The sequence below is a fragment of the Hevea brasiliensis genome, chromosome 15 (genome assembly GCF_030052815.1).
Source record: "Hevea brasiliensis isolate MT/VB/25A 57/8 chromosome 15, ASM3005281v1, whole genome shotgun sequence".
NCBI lineage: Eukaryota > Viridiplantae > Streptophyta > Magnoliopsida > Malpighiales > Euphorbiaceae > Hevea > Hevea brasiliensis.
The window spans coordinates 68,535,890-68,543,350 of record NC_079507.1 but is presented as its reverse complement, the minus strand read 5'-3'; the positions used below and the strand labels follow the sequence as shown (position 1 = coordinate 68,543,350).

General features: G+C 40.2%; 1 long non-coding RNA gene across 2 annotated transcripts; it reads left to right on the top strand.

Moving 5' to 3' along the window:
- Positions 1-260: 260 nt before the first annotated feature.
- LOC131174009 (uncharacterized) lies at positions 261-1,802 on the top strand. Of its 2 annotated transcripts, XR_009144361.1 has the most exons (3): positions 261-273; positions 1,014-1,070; positions 1,603-1,802. It is a non-coding gene; the product is annotated as an uncharacterized LOC131174009 (long non-coding RNA). The 2 variants fall into 2 exon arrangements; XR_009144360.1 differs by lacking the exon at positions 261-273 and having other exon boundaries at positions 439-1,070.
- Positions 1,803-7,461: the final 5,659 nt, after the last annotated feature.

The following is a 7,461-nucleotide window of genomic DNA, read 5'->3' as shown; positions in this document are numbered from 1 at the left end:
GGAGAGAAGTTTCGGTTTTTCAAGCTTTTTCGCCGATCTACGACGATCCGACCGTTGGATCGACGATCCGAGACCACATATGGACTGAGGAAGAGGAGAGGAACATGGTGGTATGATCAGATTCAGCAAATGTCGCCGGCGATCGTACGGCGATCGGCGGCCGCCACCGTCTTGTGATGGTGCGGCGGTGGCTCGGTGAGCTATGGAGATGGTTCAACTTCAGAGGCTTCCTCATAAATTTTTGGAATTTTTGAGACACGAGATAAACTTCGGGTAAGACAATTTTTATTATTTCTCATGCATGGAGCATAAATACAGTGTTTCTTAAACAGGAAAAATTGGAGAAAAATTCTAAGAAAAATATATGATGAAAGTAAAATTATTTAGAGATATTCTATGGTGTTAGTTGAATTTTTGGGTGATCGTAGAATATTTTTGAGAATATAGATGGATTTTAGTTAGATTTTTAGCATGTGGGCATATAAGATTATTTGAAATTAAGATAATTAAATTTTATATAATTGGTTGAAGCTTGAGGATGGAGGTTTAAATATGTGAATATTTAATTGGGTTGAATTAGGAATATGTTAGCTGTTGGAAACTTATGGAATCGAGTAAAATTCTTGAATAAAATATTCATGGATGATTAGAAAATTACAATTCATTTTGCAATAGCCTTATAATATTATTAAGGACATGAGGCAAAATTTTAGAATTTTTAGAGCTTGTTTGAGTAGATTTTTGAAAAATGCCAATTATAGGGACTAAAACGTAATTTTTAAGATTTTGAGTATTGTCTGATTTGGAGGGCCCAGGAGGGGCCATGTGATATTGATGAGATGTGATTGTGGAAATTGAGAATTTAGAAGTGTTATTTGAGCCTTTTTGCAGGTTGGGTAGGTCCCAGGTATAGGGGAAACTCTGCCGGATTTCCGGCATGAATTAGGCTGTCTATTGCCTCTTTAGAGTTTTATTTTGAGTTAGTACTAATAAATTTATAATTTAATTATTAGGTGATCGAGATCAACTATTTTCCTGCATCCAGCAGCCACAATAGTCGACGGTGTACTGTGAGTAGAATATTAATTTTAATTGTAATTTCGATATTATTATATGTTCAGCATGCCCATGCATCACTTATATGCATATATTTATGTAGTTAAACTCTAGGCACGATTTATGTTGCATTCATAACTGTTAATATGCCATGGATGTTGTTGTGGTAATTTGGAGCAGTGTGCGTGCGTTGGCGTGCGTGTGATGTGGTGTGGACTATGGATAGGACGGGGTAGTCACGGCTTGAGTAATTCGCTGGGACCCTCGATTTGGTTATTAAGTGGAAGTCCGAGCTTGAGTAATTCGCTGGCACCAGGTTGGATTTAAGAGAGCTGTATAGGGGATCAGCTCCCATATGTTATGATTGATACTACAGGGTGTGTGAGTGCTCCAAATTACCTTTTTGATGTTATGATGTGAAAATGTTGTTGATGTTGCATTTCACTCTACAGGGTGCATTAGTTTTAGATAGTTATAGAGATTATGGTTAAAATTGATATTTTACTCTCTGAGTCGAACGCTCACTCCTGTTCAATATTTTTCCAGGCCACAGGAGGAGTTATTTTACAGAGCAACCTGTTTTCTTCCTCGCAGGTTTAACGTCGATTATTTAATTGTATTATTATTCTCTAAATTTGTAATTTAGGACTCCGCATGTGCTAGTAGTAGCATTAAGCCTGTCAGGGACTGTATGAATTCAAGTTTGCGTATTAATAAATGAAAAGAAAAATTTTACGAGTTTTAAATGGTTATAAATGAGGTAACAGGGTTGAGCCGGCTCCCTAATTTTTGTTTCGATAATTTACAGGCTAAGTTGGCCCGAAATATAATTATAACAGTTTAATTTAAATTATTTTATGTGCATATTGGGCCTAAATTGTGGGCCTGGTTATGGATTTGAGGAATAGTTAGGCTTACTACGGGCCTCGGAGGCTTTAAGCTGGCCCAGGTCCTAGTGCCGGTCCGGCCCATAGGTTGGGTCGTGACAGGAAACGTCTCGCGAAGACCCACCTGAGCGCGCGCGCTGTTTTGGCTTACCGACCAAAATTCAGCCGATCCGGCCATCGTTTGGGCCGGGTCTTGTGTCTAAACTCATATACACCTTGAGAGTTTTCCATAGACACCAATGTCGACACCATATTTTGGCCGATCCCCAGAATTAATAAACTCTGAAACCGATCCCCAGTACTAAATCTCTTTGTGCTAGATAACCACATTTCTGATCTCTCCTCACAAGGAATTGAATCAATGCTAAGTCATCACATCAGTCAAGGCCTTACCGGTCTATTAAATCACTCACCGATCTCTCAAACCCATTGTCGAATCTCCTGACCAGTCAAGTATATTCCTGATCTCTGTTGACAAACGAAATGAACTGACACTAGATCTTTTCTTACCAGTTTTATTGCCGATCTCCCTTTCAAAAGTTTAAGAATAATCAAAGGTTCCGTTCCGGTTTAAGGATGATTCCGATATTAAATATTCAAGCCAAATTTCTAATTTTAATCAAGTTCCGTTTAGTGTTGGTTCTCTACTGATCTTATGCTCATTATGTCTTCCGATCTCTCACACTTGGGTTGATAATCACTTTCAGTTCTTTCAAGATACTCAAACAATCAAGTGTTTAATAATTTAGAAATGTTCCGATCACAACCATTCATCGAACAAAAGAGGCATTCCATTTCATTTCATTTCAAAATTTGTACAAGTTATTCAACTGGAGGATCACCCCCAGCCTGATCTACATTTTGTCCGTCTTCTCCCTCTTCCCTATTCAGAGCGAGATGCTTCGGAATCAAGGGCCCCTGGTGCCACCAGCTACGGGGGAAGCCCTTAAAGCAGTTCGGATTTTTGCTCCTCAAAATGAAGAAGCGGTTCTTCCAATTCTTAAGGGAGGAGGGCAAATCGGTAAAGAGCCCACAATGAGGCTTCGCCTGAAAGAACCAGTGCTCGTCGTCCTTTCGGCGAGTTAGCCTGTGCAGTTTGGCGAACACCTTAGCCGTAGGACTGATTCCCTTAGCTCGGCACAGGCCTCGGAAGGCTACTAAGATCCGCCACGAGTTAGGGTGAATTTGGGCAATGCACACTCGGTGAAATTTTAAGACCTCTTTGAAGAAGTCGTCCAGAGGGAACCGAAGACCGGCCTTTAATTGTTCTTCGTAGACCATGATCATATCGTTTTCTTCGAAGAAGTGATCGGCACGAAGATCGCCGTGGCATTTAATTAGCTCGTACGAGTCAGGCCGAATGTTGTATTCTTGGTTTGAATGATCGCAGTCGGTTTCTTGAAGGACCGATGGCAGCTGCCCGTGGGGAGGTTCTCTCCTCGAAGAAGGCGCATGCCTTGATAATGTCGCTTGTCCCAGAGCTAGAACGGAGGCCCTAGGAGGTTCAGGTCTCGCGCTTAGCCCGACTACCTCTACCTCATCGGACGACCACGAAAACTGAATAGAAGGAGGGCTCGTAGCTCTCTGACCTTCGGCATCGCTCATTTTCAAAGGAAATAAAGATTTTAAACTAAAAGAAAGATCAAAGCCCTTACCGGAGTCTGATCGGTGTCAGAGGGACTTGAGAAAATGAGAGGATTTCGGGGTTGTTTGCGAGAGACTGAAAATGACATAAGAGCGAATGGCTGGCCCCTCCTCTATTTAAACTCATCCGAGCATTTAATGCTCACTCTGTCCTAGGCGGCGCATCGATTAACGGGATTCGCCAGCTGTTTCTGACATTTCCCAAGAATATTCTAGATACCTCACAAAGAGATCGGCTAGGTAAGGATCGGCGGATTAAAAGGGATATTTTGAATTGCAGATCGGATAAGTGTCATTCAGGTAAAGAACCAGATCGGATAATCACATTAGAGATCGGAAAATAATCAATGCAATAATAATAAGATGATAATCGACAAAATAAAGTCTTTATTTTCAAAAGATCGGATTACATCATTTGGGCGATCTCTAGTGATCGGATTACATTAAAATTGGATTACATCATTTCTGTGATCTCTAGAGATCGGATTACATTGAAAACAAAATACATCATTTGGGCGATCTCCAGGGACCGGAATGTCACATTGTGACTGATCCAAAGGGGTGTCACCGATCGACCGAGGCGTCGGAACACCCAATGTGGAGGAAAGCCGCTGTCGGAACACCCTAGGTGGTGAGAAGCCGAATAAACTTGGAAGAGCAACCGTCAAGGGTCGGCGGAACATCAGCAATTTGCTCGGCCAAAATCGGTTCGCCGATTATGCCAGTTGAACGACTCGAGATCGGCTGGCAGGTCCGCAATCCAGATTGGTTAATTGATTCAGTTCTCTCACCATCATCGGATAAGGTCATCACGATTATTCGATCACCAGGGTCATGAGTTTTTAGTCGGGGAATAAAAAGGTCCATCGAAAAAGATCCACAATCCTGCCGGAACAACGGTCGAACATTTGGAATAACTAGAATATGAAAGTACAGAAGAAAAGACGAAAATCGGATGTACAAAGATTATGGGTCAGGGGCAATAAATAGGGCGAAATCAAGCATTTATTGCTTAGCAGAAAACAAAGCGGACGCTTCGGGAATCGAGGGGAATTAATACTTTGACCGAACCGGGCCTGGTTAAGGGAAGTATTGGAATAATAGAGATCGAAAGAGGGGAGATCGGTATGAAAGATAGGAGAAGGACCATGTTAAGAAGGTCGGAAAGGAAGAGAGAGCAGAAAACGAAAGGGCGCCTACTGCCGTCACCATAATCAGAGCCGAGGTAGTTAAAGCATTGCGTAAAATCTCAACCGCATGCCCAGAATCGCCACATTTACGACATGCGTCGTCAGACGATCAGTACATCCTAATCTCCACCGTTGATCCAACTTGTAAGGACGAGCCCAGAGCCCTTGGATCAAAGAAGAAGACAACAAAACCAGCGCCTTTCACTCCTAGCCCTTGGATCGCCCCGGACAAGAGAATTTGGGGCCGTCAGATTAGAGGAGGAAGAAGACAAATATTCTGAAATGGATCTCGGCCGTCTGTTCTGATTCTCTTTAATTCTTGAGCTTAGGATTATGTCCCTTGAAATCTTGACCCTCCATCTCCCTTAGGATAGATCCTGACCCTTCAAGGGGAACACCCGGTCCCTATAAATACCTGCATGAAAAACTGTTCAAGGGACGGAAAAAGATAGAAAAAGGCAGTGACCATAGTGGAAGAACTCTGAAACTTAATTCAGTTCGTTACTCTGTTATTTTAGCTTTCATAAGAAAAACTTTGGAAACCAGTTTTCTGAAGTGTTTTCTTGCAAAGGGATTTTTGAATACTGAAATTCTTCATTTTCAGTCCGTTCATTATCCTGTGACACTCTCACCTTTTGTCTTTGTTATCTTCTATTTCCATTCATATTGTCCAAGTTCAACTCCATTCAAGATTGGTTATTTTGACCTGTTTACATTTTAACAAAGAATCCTTCATTTCGAGGCGAACCTTAGTCCTCCAGCTATCAACCTGCAGTCCTGTTCCATTCTGTGATTCCATAGTTAGTTTAGTAGATTCGACTCCCTACAGGTAAGTGCTATATCGTTATTTTATCAAATGTTCTTCTTTATTCATGTATTTCATTTATTCTTTTTCTGTTTGTAATTTTCACCAAGTTTATACTATATTTTAAACACGGAGGCAGTCATTCTCGAGTTTACTTCTTTGTTAATCAGTTTATTCTTTGATTTATCTTCATTACTTCTTAGCACAGGAGTTCTGGTCCCGAATAACGTAGAAGTAACTAAACAAAATGTAGGTAACGGCAACTTAAAAGTCCTTTTATAATGATAAAAGGTCTAAATAATAAGACAGGGAAATGGTGAAGCCCATTCACGAGGAAAATTCAAATAGGTCATTAGGCAAGATGTCATAAGACAAAATGAAACCAAACCTTGGATAACTAAATAGAATAGATCGGGCATTAATAAGTATTGGTAAGGTGACCACATGGGAGGTCGGTACATTCAGTCTAGTATCCCCCGTCTAGTCACAAGGTATCAATTAGCTAAAAGAAGCTTTATCCCCAGCACCTTTGAATGCCAGAATCCTTAGCTTTAAGACATGTAGCTGAAATTAAGATTCGGGAGATCGAAAAAGTCCCTTTCAGGCCCCTGTTAATTTAAAAGAGATCGGAGGAGAGTTCTTATCCGATTCTCAACTTAAAATTCCAATAGACATTTAAAAGAGATCGGAGGAGAGTTCTTATCCGATTATCAACTTAAAATTCAAATAGACATTTAAAAGAGATCGGAGGAGAGTTCTTATCCGATTCTCAGCTTAAAATTTTAATAAGTACTTAAAAGAGATCGGAGGAGAGTTCTTATCCGATCTTCGAGCTAAAATTTTAATAAATACTTAAAGGAGATCGGAGGAGAGTTCTTATCCGATTCTCAATCCTAAATTTTAAATACTTCAAAAGAGATCGGAGGAGGGTTCTTATCCGATCTCCACTCAGAATTTTAATAAATATTTAAAAGAGATCGGAGGAGAGTTCTTATCCGATTCTCACACCAAATTTTAACCTGTACGCAAAATAATCCCAAAACCAAAAATGATATGCGACGTCAATTCATTGAGGTTGTCTCATTTACTTATGTATCTGGGTAATCCAAATTTAGTGAAAAATCAAATATTCCTTTGGTCAAAAGGATTAACATTCCCATTCAAGCCCTCCTAACTAATGCAAAGTTAAATCTACTTACCCTTATTAAGGGACGAGGCGGGGTGCCTAACACCTTCCCCACCCGTTTACGGACCCCGAACCTAGAATCTCTGCCTTGAAGTGGTTTCATTTCAATTTATCTTCATAAACGGTTTTCTTTAATTTCCCTCAAAATTAAAGTGGCGACTCCTCACTCCTTCCCACTTCGGTGAGGGTTCGTTCAGGCGACCGCAAAATACCTTGCGACAGCATGGCGACTCCGCTGGGGACTCTTGAGATTTAACCCCGATCTAGATGTCCAAAAGTAGATTTAATTTTTCAATCAAATTATAGTTAGGTGGGCTCACCCGGCATTATTTTATGTGTTAATTTTTGTTTATTCCTACTAACTGTTCCATTTATTTTGCTTGTTTTGCTTGTTTTATTCCCTACAGTGCCCTCCGTTTCGAAAAAAAGTGTCACTACCCAAAATTCTGAACTGTGACCGGCACATAATTTAAGTATTCTTAAATCATGCAAGCCTTATCAGAGTATCTTGAATGAATATATTATCACTTACTAATCCCAAAAAAATAGACAAAATTCAAATAAACAAAATGCTGAATAAACATCATAAATATCCCATAAGTAAACTGCGGAGTCTCTACAGATTTCAATAGAAACTTAAACTATTCAATAAACTAAACTAATTATTAGCCCGACAAAACATGAATTCGGGCA